At 41.8% G+C, this 19,130-nt stretch overlaps 1 protein-coding gene across 2 annotated transcripts in view; it reads right to left on the reverse strand.

The window, feature by feature from the left end:
• CSGALNACT1 (chondroitin sulfate N-acetylgalactosaminyltransferase 1) overlaps positions 1-18,752 on the reverse strand; it is a 364,179-nt gene extending 345,427 nt beyond the window's left edge. The window contains exon 1 of one of the 2 annotated variants that reach the window (XM_030937623.1): positions 18,636-18,752. The gene's annotated coding sequence lies outside the window, so the exon portion shown is untranslated. Of the gene's footprint in view, positions 1-18,388; positions 18,529-18,635 lie in introns of those variants that run through there. The other variant, XM_030937624.1, reaches the window with a different exon arrangement.
• Positions 18,753-19,130: the final 378 nt, after the last annotated feature.

Here is a 19,130-nt window from a genome sequence, read left to right on the forward strand (position 1 = left end):
GTTTTGAAGCTAAGGGCTGGTCCACTGTCAGTCTTAGTATCACTTAAAGCAGAACCATAAGACAGTGTGCACTGATGGAAGCAAAAATAATTATTCATATAAACTACGAATTATTTTTGTCTGAAAAAAAACCTCAATTTAATTAAACCTCTAGATATAAGTAACATTTATAGAAAACATAGAAGACACAAAACAAGTAAATGACAATACCAGGAAGAGGACTTTCAATTACGAGAGACTTCAGAGGCTAAACAATCAAATGCACTGTGGGGCCCTCCTATACAACATTAATCAAACAAAAACAGATACTTTTTGAGATAAGGACAATTTAAACATGGTCTGAGTATTCAGTAACTTTTAAAGAATGATAATTTTTAGGTATGAAAACAGTATGGTGGTTATGTACAATAAAGACCTTATCAAGTTGAAATATACATGATATTTAGGGGGTATGTTTATATCATGCTACTCAAGGAAAAATCTAGTAGGCCCTATAATTTTCTGGCCACTTGTAAGTAAAAGAAAGTCCTAAAGTTACTTTAAATCACAAAACATCATTGTGATTCAGAAAATAGAATGTTCAGGTCAATGTATGACATTGACTCAAAGGAAAATCAAAACAAACAGTAAGACTTCCTGCTGCATCCCCCAGCTAGGATCTGTACAGATAGCCTATGGTCTTCTTCTCTCTTTTCTACCAACTTGTTAGCTGCTGTTACTCTTCTCCCTGGGTTTGAAACATATGGAGAAGAAAGACCACACGACCGCCACTACCATGAAAATGCTGGCTGCCTCACTACAAAAAGAATCCCAGCAACAAGCTTATATTTCCTAGTTTCTCTTAGAGGTAGGCATGACCACAAAAGTGAACCCAGGCTAACAAGCAAAAATGTTAGGTGCGGCATTCCAAAAGTCTTCTTAAACAGGAGGGGGCAGACCATTCCTCTGCCCTTCCTTTCCTTCTATGCCTGAAATGTGATGTGAAGCCTGGAGCTTTAGCACCTCTCTTTTGCTATAAGCACGAGAAATCTATTCCTAGGATGCGGGAGCAGTGAAGTAGAAGACTTATTCCTAATAACTGTGGAACCACCATCCCATTCCTAAATTGCCTACTTCTTGACTTATTCTATCTAAGAAAGAAGTAAACTCCTATTTTGTGTGACCATTATTCTTTCATTTATATGCAGGCAAACTTAATCCTCACTAATGCAAATGGCTTCACATCCTGAAGACCAGCAGATACTTAAAGCAAGTTTCTCTCTTTCTCATGGGTACTTTTGTAGGTTTTCCAGGGGCTCCCTGCTGGGCCCCTTTGACAAAAAAATCCCCGTGATATGGGTAATGCATTTAAGTCTTCTGTTTGTACTGCCCCCATCCCCACCCCCGGAGCCCCTAAAATTCACTCCACAAGCTCTCTGCTGCCTGTGCCTTCTGGGCAGAGGCCAAATTGTTCCAGGCTGGCTCTCTATCCCCCCTGGGCCACATCTGGTCTACAGGAAGCACACACAAATCACACACACAAATCTCTCCAACACGCTTGGCAGGGGTGAGACCCTATCCCAGCTGCTCCCCTTCACTCTGCCACCAAAGTATCTCACCCGAGTCACATGACGACAGCCTGCCACACTCCCAGGCCCAGAGGACACACAGCCTGCTGTCCAGGCAGCCTCAAGGCAGCTGCTTTCTCCAGGCTTGGGGTGGGGGCAGCACCTGCACAACCCTTCCTCCAGGACGAAAGGACAGTGACAGGCGCACAGCAGAGGCTTCTTCAAACAAATCCCCTCACACATCCAGCACCCGTGTTTTACTGTATCTTCCAAGTGAGGAGGATTTTCAAGAGCTTGAGCCTGGTGTTTGGGTATCTCATTTGAAAACCTCCATTGGGGTCTTTCTTGCAACTTATTTTAGTAACTGCTAGATAATGCATCTTGAAGGGTTAGTCAAATTTTCCAATTCAACAGCCTGTTGAACTGGAACAAAAACAAATTATTTGTGGATGCACATTTCTGGTAAAGCTCGAAAGAAAAGCAAGGAAACAGTTAACAATATTTGGAAAAGCAGTTACCCCTGGGGTGAGGAAGTGGGAGGAAGGAAGGAAATATGACCAGGAAGCACACGTGAGGGGCTTCAAAGGAATGTTCTAGATGCTTATGGATAGTTATTTGCTTTATTATCGTAAGTTAAAATGGATACACGTGTTACATATCCACATATGTATTCATAATTTACAAATTTAAAACTAAGCAAAAGAAGAGACACAAGATAATATCTAAACTCCATAGCAAAGCAATTTGGAAATAAGATCACACTCTGAGAATTAGGTCATGAACTCAACAAAATGGAGGAAGCAAGTCAAAAAAATGACTTTTGGGTGTAGGTTGAAGGATTTCCTCCAAGGACTGGGGTGTTGTTCTTAGACAGTTCTACAGTGGCAGTCCAGTGGCACAGACAATGCCCTTAACCTATCTAATCTACTTTAATCATCTGCAAGGATAGATCAGAGAAAACCATCACAGAGCTGGTCGCTGGTGCTGCAGACCTCCCTATAGTAGGAAAAGTCTGCAAGCCCTCAGAGGTAAAAAGGGAGTCTTAGCCAGGCACAGGGGCTCATGCCTGTAATCCCAGCACTTTGGCAGGCTGAGGCAGGCGGATCACGAGGTCAGGAATTTGAGAGCAGCCCGGCCAAGATGGTGAAACCCCGTCTCTACGACAAATACAAAAATTAGCCAGGTGTGGTGGCACATGCCTGTGATCCCAGCTACTCAGGAGGCTGAGTCAGAAGAATCGCTTGAACCTGGGAGGTGGAGGTTGCAGTGAGCTGAGATCGCGCCACTGAATTCCAGCCTGGGCGACAGAGTGAGAATCCATCAAAAAAAAAAAAAAGGTGGGGGAGTCTTAGCCAAAAAAGTCGGGGAGCTGATCCTGCTGGCTGTCTACTCGGCTAGACCAAGGCTCCATGAGCTATAGAGACATTTTATAAAGGCTTCTGAATTCTTTTCACATTACTTCTGTAATTGCCAAGGCAACTTTCTAATTATGATCTCGCTTCTTAAGGAGCTTGTCTACGGGAAAAAAAAACGGCTGATCATACGGATTTTATTGTTGTTATTAAGGTAATGCTAGCTTTATTATAATTAATAATGATAAGAGCTAATATTTCTGGTGTGCTTATCCCATTTGATCCTCACAATAGCCTTAATCCTATCAACAGGCAGCACAGGAAAGTGATAAAAAGTAACAGACTGCCAAGATTCAAATCCTGGCTCAACCCTGAACAGCTGTGTAACCTTGAGCAAGACGTTAAGCCCCTTCAGGCCTCAGTTTCCTCACTGTAAACAGGATAACGGTAGTGCCTGCCTCACAGGGTTCTCTCATAAAGCGCCTGGCATACAGTAGGCATAATATAAATGTTATAGTTCCCATTTTACAGACAAAACAACTGAGACAGTGCTTGGCACACAGTGAGCACAATATAAATGTTTGCTATTATTCCCATTTTATAGACAAAACAACTGAGGCTCAAGGTGGTAGGGTAACTTGCCGAAGTTCCATAGCTAGTAAATGGCAGCTGGTCTAACCCAGATATCTTAGACTTCAGACCCAATGTGCCAAACCACCATGGTGTACAAACTGAATATTCAAGTTGCGGTGACAGTTATCTGTCAAGGTAAATTAACCTGTTTACCTCTTGGGTCCTTTCCAACCGAGGGGCCTCTCATGGCTATGTTATTTACTCAAGACCTGATCATTGCCCTTGCAGTCTGAAAATGCAAGATGCCAGGCCTCTGAAACAGAAGACCCAGCTCCTCAGCTGAGCCCTGGTCTGGCCCAGCTGCAGGCAATGCATCCTCCACGACAGCTGTCTGCTGCCCTCTCTGACTAGCTACTGAACTCTGAAATTCTCAAAGGCTGCACTGGGAATTTTCATCATTGAGAGTTCAGCTTCTAACAATATGCCAATGAAAAAATATCACCCTAGACAGATTCAGATGATCCCAACCCTGTCTTCAGCTGACCGTAGGCAACTGTACCTCCTTCAACATCTTTCTAACCTACCCAGGCCAAAGTACACTGTATCTGTGAACGGTCTGGAAAATGGGAAATGGTCCAAATGTCATCATCTGTCAAGGGCCTCCACTGCACTGTAGAAAATGCACAGGGAATGAGCCTAGCTCCTGTTCCACTTCTGCCACGAGCAACCACGTGAACTCTGAGAAGCATCTTCGCCTCTCTGAGCTTTGGCATCTCTTTTTGTGGTGCAGAAACACTGGACTAGATGATCTATACATTCCCTTCCCTTCTTTGATCTTTATTTCCATGTTTTCATTCAGAGCCAGATCTCATTTTGATTTGACCACATTCAAAAACAACTCACAATAAACTCTCACTTTAGGGAGATACACACACGCTGATTTCCATATGCATAAATGGAAAGCAACGCCGTTGCTATTTGCAATTGTGAAGCGATAAAGTCACTTTCAAAACCTCAACATGAGCTGCTGGGACCACTGAGAGGGAAAAAACTATTAGTCCGATAACCATACATTACACGAAACGTATGGAGTGGAAGCTTTTATTCCTGAGAGTAAGAAGCAATGAACTGGGCCTGTTCCTAATCTGGTTCATGCCAATCAGCCCAGATTACATGTGTATGTGTATGCCTGAGTGTGTGTGCACAAATGAGAAAGTACTGTGAACATCTCAAGAAAGGACCGTATTCATTAGGACGATCATCTGAAAATGATATCAGATAACTTACCAAAGATACTAGAGTGATTCATAATCTTACTTTTGGCCCTATCCAGACAAAATACTTGCTGCTAAATCAGCGATGCAAATATATTTTTGAATGAGACTGCACAGAATAGATAAGTTGAGAAAGTAAGTAAGGGTTCGCCACATGGACTTTGCAGTGATGGTGTTTTGACATCTAAAAATACTCTTTTCATCATCAGCACGTATAAAACGTAACTACCTATTGATTGGTTTTTCCTTCTTCTCAACATCGTTGTAATTTATATTTTTATGATTTAAAGCTACTTTATGATGGCTCCATTGAATAAAATTAATGCCACCAAGTAACTAATCTATATAACTTTTCAGAAGTCTGATTGATAAAAAATGCAAACTATAGATGATAAATTTCTCCACACAGTTTTTAGAGGTTTCATAATCTTTGTAGCAAATTTCTCTCAATGGCCCAATAGTACTGAATCCTTCATCAAATTTTTATGCAATATATTTGGTACACTGGCACTCTAATAGGAAAGGAAAAAAAAGACAAATGATCCAAAAAGCTGAGGTATGTTATAGGTAATGACCAGACTATTATTCTGAATGATAATACCAGGCTTCCCCCGAATACTTTGCCTAATTAGACTTCACACGAGAGAAAAAAATGCTTTAATATTTAACAAGTATAATGGTGCAATCAATGTGCACAAATCAGGCTTGATAAGGAGTATTGCTTATTAAAAAGAAAGACAGATGGCTACGGGAAAGGTATAATCATTAAATGTAAGACCTCACAGACTCCAACTGTGAACACCAGCCACGTTCTTTAAAATTACCACTTCAACCACAGAAGCTCAATGCATTATTTAGTCCTGTCCTCAAGCTCAGCAGACCACAGATACACCCACATCATAGATTGAATAAAATAACTTGGTTCAAATAGATCGTCTTTGTTGTTTCTCAAAACCATCTTTTCTTAACCACTTTTGCTGATGTCAGAATCCCAGAGAGTCCAGATGTCCAACACGTCTCTCACAATCGTTTCAGCTAGGTAATTAGTCCTCCTTTTTATTACCTTCAAGAACACTTAATGTGTTGGAAGCCTTCCTGTCTCTATTAAATCCAGACAGCCTGCCACAAGAGTATGAATATATAATTTATTTATAGGTAGCTTTTAAGAAAACACATAGTATGCAGGAATATAGTTGAAAACAGGCATGCTTATAAACTGAAAATTATAGTAAAAGAGATTTCTAAAGGTAAGTTTTCTGTTTGGTTTCTCCAGGGTCAGATTTACACTCAAATACAGGGATCCTTGAATGTGATTTGTCTATTCATGAACACAGTTTCTTATTAACCATGTCAACTATTAAATTGCTACATTTATTCTTTCCACACACCTTTATCAAGAACCTACTGTGCCTACACACTGTACTATACTTGCCAAACTTCTGGGAAGACATTATAAAATTGTGTAAACTATGGTCCCTATACTCCAGGAGTCTATAATTTGGTCCAAATATAATGTAAACACAGCTAAAACTTCCACTGCCACGTAATGTATTACTCTTGGTACCCATAGAGGTACCATAGCAATCTTGGGAGTAAAAGCTTTAGAGACAGACAGACATTTGTTCCAGTGCCGGTTCAGCCTGTCACAGTTGTCTGACCCAAAGTATTCCATCGATGTGAACCTCAGTTCCTCAAGTACTTTTGTACGTGTTGAAAAAATAAATTCTACAAATGAAATGTTTCAAATAGGGTTTAGCACATAGTAAAACTTCCTAATCTTCTGCCACTTCCACATGACCAGAAGAAAAACAAGCCTTAATTGAAAAACCAACTATTCAACCCTTGACTTAGATACAATGATACCCATATCCACATCTTATCTCTCTTTGGATACTTACAATCCCAGTTTTGATACATAATAACTGTACATACTTATGGGGTACATTTGGTTTTTGATACATGCTCACAACATGTAAATGATCAAATCAAGGCATACAATTCCATTTTTTACTTGTGTCCCTAAATCAACTCCTCAGAACTAATCTTACCAAGTGTTTCCAGGAAGATCATAAATTTGAAGTACAGAGAAAAAAGAATTTCAAACTTTAATTCACTAGCTGGATGTGTACAGATGAAGCTAAGGTCATTTAGAGTCCATTTGATTCATGAAGCTTTTTGCCACCATCTCCATTTCTGATGCTGTAAAATAAACAGGAAATACAAATACACCCCTGTGCCTTGAAGTATGCAGTGAGGGCTCACCGTCCCCAGGGAATATGTATGACTGAAATGCCAGGGGTTCAAGTCCAGGTCATGCTGCTCACAGCACAGAAAGCCAATCTCCAAGAAAACACGTATTGCCAGGGAGGAAGGTTTTAATCAGATACCATCTCCCTGACCCACTAAAATTAGGGGTTTATATAGCAGGGAAGGAATGTAAGTATGCACAGGAAAGCAGGAATTAGGGAGGGGTAAAGAAGAGGGGCTAGCCAACAGGAAGCAGGTGGTCACTTAGGGAATTATGATGGATGAAGGGTCTGGTGTTTGTTCAGACTTGGTGATCTGGTAAGTTTCAGCTCCTTGACACTATCTGGGAGTCCTGGGGGTTGGTTTTCTGAGAAAGGAACTCAGATAAGACAAATGTAAGTTTCTTAAGTTTTCTATGTTTATTCAAAAGAAGCCATAAACATCAGTTCTATGGGACAATTGGACCAGTTTCAGATGCTCCAAGGGTCGGTAAGCCCTAGCATAGCAATATATTCCTTTCTTTGTATTTCAATCTCCTATGAGCTCCTGGGATCAGAATCTCCTGTCTGTTCATCTGTGTAATTCCAGCATCAAGCACAATGCCAAGCATACAATAGAAGTCCAAAACTATATTCTGAACAACTTAAGAGCAGGCATCTTGGTAGTTCATTATTATAAGGGGCACCTAAAGTTACCTGCCTATTGGCCGTGGTACCTAATAATGTTGCAGAGCCCATCAAGTGCAGATTGATGAAAATAAGGACCTGGGTTCTATTCTTAACAGCATCATTCATTCCACTAAGTAGCTGGGTCATCTTAGGTAAGTCACTTAGCTTCTCTGGCCTCTGTTGCTCATCTTCAAATTAGATGGATAGTACAGATCACCTCAAACCTGCTATTATTTCTGCAAAATACTGTTGCTAAATCAAATGATCTCAGAGATGCTATTATTTCTGCTAATAGCATTAACAGAATGCTAATGCTATTTTTTTGCTAATCAATGATTTGCTAACCAATGATTTTTGCTAATCATTGGTTCTCTCATTAATTCCAACTCCAACATGTTATTGACAAGATTATTAAATGAAACCTACAAATCCTCCAGGAATGAAGTATCTCTTTCAAATGCACAATTTTGCCATTTCAAAGATTTCTAGCTCATGTAAATTAAATAAATGAATATGGTCAGCTTCATTCAGAGCTTTGCTATTCATCCTCTGCCCTTCTTTTCTACATGATGGACAGCAATGGCAATACCTGGCGATTTCACACACTGGTGTGTCATCTGCCTCGAGAATAACACAACCGTCACTCGTGGACACCAGGGAAAGGGGTTTATAGAAGCCAGTGCCTCCCTTATGCCTTCACCTTAGTGGGTGGCCAGCTCCACCAGCCAAAGAAGCCCCTTCTCATGCGTTCAAGCAACCAGACAATTTTACAAGGGCCCCACATTCACCAACATCCCACCTTAGTGAAAAGTGCAAATTGTCACTTGTTACCCTGTGTCTATCAATAAAACTTACCATCTTGAGAGGACAGGGAAAAAATGCAGTCCTGGTACTTAGCCAGCAAATAATTCCTGCAGTTGATTCAAGAGATCAGTGTCTTGAGTGGGAGAGAAAGCAAAAAAAGAGCCTGCAGTTCTACATTTCCTTCAACTTCATTTCCATCAGAACACCAATCATGAAGATACTGGTTCTACATATAGGGTCTAAAGAGGTGTTCTCTGAGGCCTCTGTTATCCACACTAATAATGCCCCAAGCACTGGTGCAGACTCGTTCTTGGAAGAAGGCAAAATGCTAAGTCCAGTGAAGCTGGATAAATTCCTTTTTATACCCAGGGATATTAATGGGAAAAACCCTCAGGATTTTTAATTACTTAAGTGAATAAGATGTTCTCTACAAAGGAAAGCTATTTTTGAGAGCACCCCAGACCCAAAATGTGGAACCAGCTTACTCGATCCAACAGAGTAGCTCATTTTCTGCTCAGATTTTGGCTTCAGCCACCCTCTGGACTGATGAATCAATTCACAGTCCACAAAGTTCATTGCTTTGCATTTGATTAAATTCCTACTTTAGGGTTTAAGAACTTGCTCATGGCCACAGAGTGAGTCAGCTACAGAGTTCTGCCTCCACCAAGCTAGTTTCCTACTGCAGAAACTTGTCGACATCTCCATCTGGAGGAGAAGTAAAAAAAAGAAAGAAAGAAAGAAAGAAAGAAAGAAAGAAAGAGCCTCAAACTCAGTTCTCTCCTGTTATTCAGGCCCAGAAATATATGGGCCATACGTTTAGTTAAAAGACAAAAGAAATCTCCCTGCCAAAAAGCATGCTTTAGACAACTTGGAGGGCATAGGTACATCCAAAGAAATATCCCTGCAAAATATGTCTCCTCCCTTGTTTACCCATTAAGTAACCACAAATGTACTCAGAAAAAAAAATCTTACTTCTATGCATGTAAGATACTCAAAGGTAACCTGGAAATTTTAAGTTAGTTTTATGTACGGAGGTCCAAGAGGACGTATTCATTTCCTATCCTCTTGTATGAAGAGTAGATGATAAATAATAAAAGAAAAGCTATTATCTTTTGGGTAGCTAATTAAAGTAGCCGGGGGACATCAGGAATTCATCATTTAACAGCAGGTCCTAGTCATTCCTCTCAGTCTAGAACTTCAAAGATATCAAGGGATTCCTGGGATTAGTTTCCAAACCCAAGCACTTTATCGTAGTGACACGCACACAATAGGTATTCAGGACATACTTGATTGTAATAATCTAGAAGTTACACATTTAAAAAACTAAGAATAGAAATAGGAGATACAAGGCCTCAAGCAAATAGAGCATGCTCCTCGTCGTCTTCCAAATGCTCCTTGACGCTCGTTTTCTTTTTCGTGTTTCTTTCCTGTCCCTCTCCGCCATAACAACAGTGGACACATACATTAAGGATTTCCCATGTGCTGCAGCGTTTACATACATTAGTTCAAAGACTCAGCCAACCATTCGATAAAATAAGCATGATTATCCCCCCATTTCATGGATGAGAAACGGGAATCTAAAAAATTAAGTAGGCAGGTTGCAGTGGCTTGCACCTGTAAACCCGGCACTTTGAGAGGCCAAGGAGGGTGGATCACCTCAGGTCAGGAGTTCGAGACCAACCTGGCCAACATCCTGCTAAAAACACAAACATTAGCCGAGTATGGTGGCACGCGCCTGTAATCCCAGGTACTCAGGAGTCTGAGGCAGGAGAATCTCTTCAACCCAGGAGGCAGAGGTTGCAGTGAGCCGAGATCATGCCACTGCACCCCAACCTGGGCAATAGAGCCAGACTCCATCTCAAAAATAAAAAAATTAAAGAACTTGCCCAGGTTCACAGAGTTAAAAAGTGAGGTTGTTGTGCATGACTGCATCTCCCAGGCCCATTCACCAGGGGTGCTGTTTCCTTATTCAGTTCATTGGTTCCCAGATTTTTTCACTTATTTGTGTGCTTTGCATATGCTCATGATACTAATATTCCCGAGAACCATTTGAACTAACTTCGATTTCATTTCAAGGACTATTCCTCTTCCCACTAAACTGTCCTTCTGTTTTTTTTTTTTTTTTTGTTTTGTTTTTTGTTTTTTTTTAAGTTTGTTCAATTCATCTTAATACACTCTATTAGTTCCACAAAATGGGTTTTTGAAAATTACAGTAACTTGCTTGAAACAAACTGTTCTCCAATTCAATACTGTTTTTAAATTTTGGGATTTTTTTTTTTTTTTTAAAGCCTGAATCAAGCTTCTCTTGCACCTGGGCAGGTTCTGTTTGCTTATTCACAGAAGGGCTGGTTTATGCCTACGTGCCATGGCATAATAAATAACAAGTTAAGGCTTCCTGCTCCTGGCTGAGGTAGACATTTCTGAACTGTAGTGATTTTGTAAAATCCACATTCCCTCCCTACCACACACAACATCTACCCTGGGCACCAAACAAGGCAGCTCATTATCATAAAACCACTTGGAACATCTCTCTAAAGACCCTCCCTGATCTAACAACACAGACTACTACACAGAACTGCAAGCAGGGCCCTATACAGGCCTCCATGAATCTGGCTCCCTGAATCATAGTGAAACAGACCTGGATGTAATTAACCAAATCCCCAATTGGGGGAAAAAGGCTAATTTCTCCTGTGACAATAGCTACCCCTTAAAGATCTCGAGTAGTTATTGCCAGACAACTAATAATTTTGACTTAGCTACTCACTGACAGGGGGTGTACTGTCTTTGGAAAAATCCTGCAGTAGGAGGCCAGGAAGCCAGAAGTCCGTAAGAGGCAATGCACCAATCTGGAGATACATCAGGCTGCAGCTCTCTGCTGAGCTTTTCAGCAGAAACCATCCAGCTAGTGCAGCACAGCTGAGCTCCTGACCCAGTCTTGGATCCCTCAAGAAATGGCCAATCATATCCCCCTGCATCCTGGATCCCCAACCCCTTCTGTTCACCTGAACTCTAACTTCATTTCTGACTTGTTTCAACTTCCACGAGATCGAAGTTCTTGACTTCTTCTTAAAATAGCTTTTCCCTTAACTCTTGTACCGAAACCCTAGTTCTATACCATAGATACCTGTCTTGGGCTCCAAGCTGCCATTTGCCTCCTGGCCATCCTCTTTGGCCAGTTTAGGTAACAACCAAGTGTCACAGGGACCCTACACTGCTGCCAGGTTTATCCCAGCCCCTGGTGGGAGAACCAAAAACAACATTCTAAAGGAACTGACTATACTCAGCCTTGGATTTTAGATACTTTTATCTCTACCACCACTCTGTCAGTCGAGGGCAGGTGGGAAGAGGGAAGGGAAGGAAGAGGGTGAGAGGAGAGAACTGAGAAGAAAGAAGAAAACGGACACTGCTATTGGTTGGTACCTACTACTTCCTGGTGGCTTGGAACCTTACCTATACCTTTTGTTTAATTGTTGCAACAAGCCTACGAGGTGTTATTATCCCCATTTTGCACGTGAGGAAGCTAAGCCTCAGAGATGTTGAGTAATGGAACAAGGTCCCCCTAGTCAGTAAGGAGTAGAGCTGGAATTCAAACCCCAGTTTGTCCACCACCAAAGTCTCAAACCCTTCCTCTCTCCTGCACTGTCTTCACATCTTGGTATTCCCTGCAGTGTCTAGCAGAGTACCTTCAGAGAACAGGTGCATAAAAATGTTTGATAGATGAATGCATGCATGGTTGACTCCAGCCTTAATACCTTATTATTCTGCAACCCACACATTTGATCTTGTTCATACTTTCTGCTTATAACATGCCTGCCAAATGCCTTGATTGGAAGTTAGATGTTAAACAAAGATGTTGCTCTACATTGTATTTTTGAACTGCTGGAAAAAGCTACATACACAAATCTATAAATTAAAAGTGCTGAAGCAGACCTTCTGATAAAAATTATTTTCTTATCTTGCTCCATCATGCCCAGACATGGAGACAAATACAATACTCTAAGGAAAATCAAGTTTGCATGTTTTGTTAACTCTCAGAACTCAAAGACATTTTCCAGGCTGCCAATTTAATGAATATTTACGCTGGAAAAGACAGCAAAGAGGTCATGAGCTCAGATCCTGGAGCCAGGCAGATATGGACTAAGGCCCAGCTACAACACTTACTAGCTGACCTTGACTTGCTTCCTAAACCTTAGTGTTCTCATCTGTAAAACACAGATAATAAGAGTGCACAGTTCCTAAGGTGGCTGTGCTGATTAAATGAAGAACTCATGTACCACACTAAGCAGAGTACCTGCTACATATTTAAGGGCTGCATCAGTGTTAGCCATTTTTATCGTGGGAAGAGAATAATCGTGGTAGAAGTGAAACAAGAAAACTTAAATGAATTACTTAGCTTTGCAAACATTATTATAAGCACTAAGTTTACCTGAATCCTCTGTTCCAGCTTATTGCAACTACTAGAATGATCTACTCTGAAAGCAATGCAGTCAATAATGATACCATTAATAACAACAACCAACAGTTATATATTGATATGGTTTGGTTCTGTGCCCCCACCCAAATCCCTTGTCAAATTATAATCCCCACATACGGAAGGAGGGGCCTTGGGGGAGGTGACTGAATCATAGGGGCAGACTTCCCCCTTGCTGTTCTTGTGATAGAGTTCTCACGAGATCTGGTTGTTTGCAAGTGTGTGGCACTTCCCCCCAGCTCTCTCTCTCCTGCTGCCATGTGAAGATGTGCTTGCTTTCCCTTCACCTAATGCCATGATTTTAAGTTTCCTGAGGCCTCCCCAGCCATGCCCCCTGTGCAACCTGTGGAACTGTGAGTCAGCTGAACCTCTTTTCTTCATAAATTACCCAGTCTCAGGTAGTTCTTTACAGCAATGTGAGATAAGACTAATACATGTGTATATGTATATATCTATATTATATAACTTTTTAAAAATTGTATATATTACATAAAATATACAATGTTATATAATATATAATATATTTTTATAAGATATGATGATAATGATGATGAATGATATAAATTATTATATGATATATAATATAAAATGTTATATCTTATATGATATGTATATATCACATATATCATAAATAATAGTATATATTCATATATCATATAATATATTATGTATTAATATATCTTATATGATATATAAAATGTACACACACACATATATAACCTTTACTATGCTCCAGACATTGTTGTAACCACTTTTACAGATGAGAGTGTCACACAAAGTTATGCAGGTTGTGCCCCACAAGCATGTCCTGCAGGAACTTCAGTCCATTCTCTGTTGACCAGACTGAGCACCCGACATGGAACAGTCTACCACAGAGGAAGGGGTTCCTAGCACAGTCCTGTGTACATATACTGACCTATTGACTGATACATTAACTTTAGCATGTTTTTAACGTTTGAGAAACAGAAATAGAAAGTCAGTTTTGAGAGAACACAAAGCCTAAGTCAAAGATCACCATTTTAGTAATTTTATTAACGGAATAGATGAATATACCACAAAAATCACCAGTGGCCAAGTCCTATTAATAAGCTGCAGTGCTGTGTGCCCATGTGCCTTAGGAATACAAAAACAAGGCTGACCCTCAGCATACATGGACAATTCACATCTACCTCCTCCCCATTTCCTGCTCCTCTGTTCCTCCATCAACTCAAATGTCCTTTGTGTGTGCAAATGAAACAAAAAATCAAATATGACTGCAGGGTAACCAAATGCATTTTATGCATTGCCTAAAAACAGCAACAAAAATTATCTGTGCAGCAAAGTAATGTTTCCCTAAGTCATAGGTTCAAAACATGAAATTCTAGCAAACAATTATTTTTGTGCAGGCACACCTCCCAATTGCTGGTTCCTAAAAATGACTCCCAGGTTTAAAGACTCATTCATTTCCTCTCAACTCAGCCATCCATAACCTTGTTCAGCTTGGAGCTCTGGCCCAAACTAAATTGTCCCATCCTGCAGTAAGGCTTTGTACCTATCATCTTGGCATGGACCCAGCTTCAGTCTGGGAGGATGAAGGAGAGGGAGGGAGACACCATGGCCTTTGCTAGCTGGGGGTTTGAGGATAAGACAGACTTTGCAGTTCTGGGGAAGCATTAGTTTGTGCAAATGGGATCTCTATAACTTTTTCATTTGCACAGAATCCTAAAAGTAATCCAAAGCATTTAGCTTAATCAGAGGGAAATGATATTTAAAATGTTCTACAACCTTCATCCAAAAGTTATTCCTCTTACCCTGCTCTCTTAAGAGTACTGACTTAGACCTTGATTTAAAAAAAATTTAAAAAGTGGGAAGGAGTGCCAAAACCAGATTGTGTTATTGTAAAATCCTGCCATGTAAAAATCAGAATTGGATGTCTGATAATTTTTCAAACTCAGACACATTCTGCTAGATAAGATAGGAAAACCACTGGTAGGATTTAAGACCTACAATGCACTAAACTTTTCTCTGTTGCTAATTTTTGTTATAGCTTGGTTGGGTTTTGTTCATTTGCTTCTGAGACAAGGTCTTGAGATGTTGCCCAGTATGGTCTTGATCTCCTGAGTGCTTAACAAATCCTCCTACCTCAGCCTCCCAAGTAGCTGGTACTGCCACACCTGGGTCTAACTGTTTCTAATTTTACTTACAGATTAAAGGTATTTAGTTTGTCATTCGAATTAAATTTCATGGAAAACCTGAAAATATAATGTTCTCATTCATTTACATACAATATGGCAATATTTTCAGGAATAACGTTTGTTTATATACATTGTCAGTAATTTTTCTACCAAATAGCAAATTATATCTGAGAAATAAAAACACAAATAAATAAAAACACCTTTGAGTTGTTCAATAAATATTCTCAAGCTTGACTAACTTCATTCACATTAGAATTTAGAAATAAGAGGTCTTTTCAAAAACACACAGAAGAAAGGTGCTTTTCAGTGATGCATCTTGGAATGCGATAAAACATTTTTTTAAAGGTGAGATTTAATGTGGCTCCTTTTTTTTTTTTTTTTTTTTTCTGAGTCTCACTCTGTTGCCCAGGCTGGAAGTCACTGGTGTGATCTAGGCTCACTGCAACCTCCACCTCCCAGGTTCAAGCGATTCTCCCGCCTCAGCCTCCCAAGTAGCTATGATTACAGGCACGTGCCACCACGCCCAGCTAATTTTTGTATTTTTAGTAGAGGTGGGGTTTCGCCCTTTGGCCAGGCTGATCTCGAACTCCTGATCTTAAGGGATCCGCCCACCTCAGCCTCCCAAAGTGTTGCGATTACAGATGTGAGCCATTTTTTAAAAAAGGAAAAATAACCAGAAGTTTCTGCTAGCCAGATAAAATTCCTTGAAAAACAACTTAGATTGCTGTTAGTGCTACAAATACCTGTTTAGGAAATAAACCTTTTAAACACATTAAAAGATAAAAATAAGCTGTGCCAAAGACATACAAAGAAAACCGCTGAAATGCTAGATGAAAATCATATATACTTTTTCAACCTTTTAAAAAATCATATGTTTGAAAATTAGGATATATAAAATACAAATCCAAATTCTTACATCTCTTTTAAGTCCTTAACTCTAAAGGTATTCAAAATTAGTACTAAATCCATCATTGAAGACCACTTCCATTTATTTTTAGGCCTTTGGCTAATGCTTTTGACACAAGGTTGCCCTTTTTCTAATAAAGTATTCCATGTCATGAACCCAGGAAGTTAAATTTCTTGGCTACCTTAAAGGACAGGATAACGGTAATAAATGACAGCCTGGGGTGATACACTATGCTGAAGAGGCCCCTAGTGGCGAAGTTACTCTCCAACCCGGCTTTATAGGTTTTATAAGACTGCTTCATCATGAGTGCAAAATCAATAGGTAATAAAGTCTACCTTAGCTTTGCCTCCGTAATAACCTCTATTAGCTCTAATACATAGTAGGGCTATGATTTAGAATCTCAAGGTCCTTTCATCAGGAATCATTAAAAGACGGATGCGACCCGAAGAATAACTTCATTACATTCTGCATTTTAAATCAACAAATCTTTATTTAGTCCTTGTGCCCTGCCAGGCACTGTGTTAGACATCGAGGAAATAGGAAAGGTGAGGACCCCTGCAGATCTCACTGTTATTTCTTTCTCATGTAATAACATGGCATTAATGTAATAACATGGCATTAAGAACAGAGCTAGGGCAATATGAAGATTGGTAAGTACGATTCATCATCATATGAACTTATGATGGATTCTTAGGAAGATACAAGAAAAAGCTGAAGTATTGCCCCAAAGTTTCAGCTCCTTATTTTCAGCACCCATTCTAGGCTGCATCTGAGATTCTTCAATAAATAGTCAATGGATACATGAATGGAAAGTAGGGTTACAGAGAAGGAATTTTTACAATTTTTTTAAATGTTGAAACATGCTGGAGCTGGGGATCCCTAAATGTAAAGAAAGACAAAAAAACTAAAAGACAACATTTATGAAGTGCATACTGTGTGCTCCGGGCACTAGGCTAAGTTCCCAAATGTAATTTCCTCCTGCTAAACATCACTATAAGGTGAGGAGTATTATTGGCATTTTACAAATTAGGACACCAAGGCCGGGAAAGGGTAAGTAACTTGCCCAAGGTCATACAGTTAATAAGTGGAAGAAGCCGCCTGGAGCTCAGGTCTCTGGAACACCAAAGCACAAGCTCACTGCATTGTAATGTAAACGGAAGAATCCAAATGTTGGAGATTCTGCTTTAAAACCCACTAAGACATTTTACAAATAGACATATAAGATTTTAGCACACAAAGACGAACAGGATTAAAGTATTTTGATATTGTATTATATGGAGTTCATATGGTGTGGTAGCTCAAGGCAGACGAATTATTAAATATGTACAGTGATCTTACAACGGGTATGGCCCATCTCTTGCTTTCTAGGAATTGACCATCTTCTAGGAGCCCAGTACCTAGTCCCCTGTGTATTATGCGCTATCACAAAACGTGTTCAAGTCGCCTTTTATGCCTAAGGCTTACATAAAAATTCATCTTGCCTTTCTGCATCTATTTCCAAGTTTGTAAGACCTTTCTCCCTCCAATTAGCAACATTTCAGCACTGCACAGGGCTTACTAATGTTCACTGTTGCAAGTAACACCAAGGTAATTTGACTTTCTTGTAGGAACAATGTCGACAAAATCCAAGAAGTCCTACAGAATTAAATTTAGATTTCTAGTTTAAAAAAAAACCGTGAAAGAACAGTTCATTATCTTTACAGTTCATTATCTTTATTATCTAGACGTATCTAATGGCATTAAGTAAAAACTGCGCCAAGGCTTTGAAATCAGAATAAAAGTGGAGTTTGTGAAATTTAACCTTTTTATTAGTATTTCGTTCATGAGTATTTCCCGAGGCTCACTGTTTTGGCAGGCACAGTGCTGTTAACATCTCTTCCTTTCTCACCATTCTTTGCTCGTCGATGAAAAGATAACTTCAAAATCTCTGACAGCAGTGCAGGTGCAGGAAGCGTGATGGAAACAAACAACTTTGCCTTCGCATCCTACAGCTTTCCTCTCCTCCCCGCCCTTCCAACCCCCAACCCACCCCAAGATCATGCCCTCGCACAGCTTCTGCCCCACCAATCGCACGGTCCGATGGGCATATTCGGACAGCGGTGACCCTCAGCCACATTCCCCCACGAGCGCGGTCCAGGGCAGGCGAGCGCGCTGCCCACCGGCCACCCTTGTCACGCCCCCTCCACCCTCTCCATCCCAGCCACAATAATACATCGCGCGGCACGTGGAAAGGCTACTTTTCAGTGGGTTTTGCAGAAAGTAATCAGACAGCGGAAGGCCACGAGAAACGCTGGTGAAGCCAAAACGACTCCGGCAGCGCAGCAACCCCGGACCCTCCCTGGAATCCCCCTCCGCGTCCCCGCGCGCCCACCTGGAGGCGCCGCGCCCTTGGCCTGCCGAACCGCTTCCCGGCCCCTGCCCGTGCCCTGGGCCCCCGGCTGGCAGCGGCGGAGGGAGACCAGGCGCGGCACCGTCCTCCGCAGCTGCACGAGCCACCCCGAGGTCGCGGGCTGGGCGGGCGCGAGGGAGGCGCGCGGGGCTACGGGGATCTGCCGGCGCCACTGACGCCCCCGCGCGGCGCACCGCTCCCGGCTGGCCCGGGAGGGGACCCGACTCACCCGAGGCGCCCTGATGACTGCCCAGCCCGGCTCCGGCCTCTGCCGCCGTTGCTGAACTTTCCCTCCTGCGCGGGCCGCCGCGGACTCGGCTCCACCTCCCGCTCTGGCAGCCGCGGAGCCTCTAGGGACCCCGGGGGCGGGGAGCAGCGGCTGCGGCGGCGGCGGCGGCGGCTCTGGCGGGCGCAACCGCGGCCAAGCCCGGCGCCCCGCCGCGGGGTGGGTCCGGCGGAGGCGGCCAAGGCCGGGCTGGGGTCGCGCTTAGCCGCGGACACCCGCGTCCCCCACGGCCCCTCTGCAGTGCGTCCCTGCGCTCGTCGGAGCGGGGCGACCTGGCCGAAGCCTGTCACTCTCGGAAGGGGCCGCGCTTGGACATCAGGGACGGTTTACACGTGACTGGTCACCGAGAGCCGGAGAAGTTTAGAGACTAGGACACTGTGGCGTGGCCCGAGTTGCAGGAGAGAGGTGTACCAGTCTCCACGGGGTCCTTTACTCTTG

This window comes from Rhinopithecus roxellana, chromosome 9 (assembly GCF_007565055.1).
Source record: "Rhinopithecus roxellana isolate Shanxi Qingling chromosome 9, ASM756505v1, whole genome shotgun sequence".
Classification (NCBI taxonomy): domain Eukaryota; kingdom Metazoa; phylum Chordata; class Mammalia; order Primates; family Cercopithecidae; genus Rhinopithecus; species Rhinopithecus roxellana.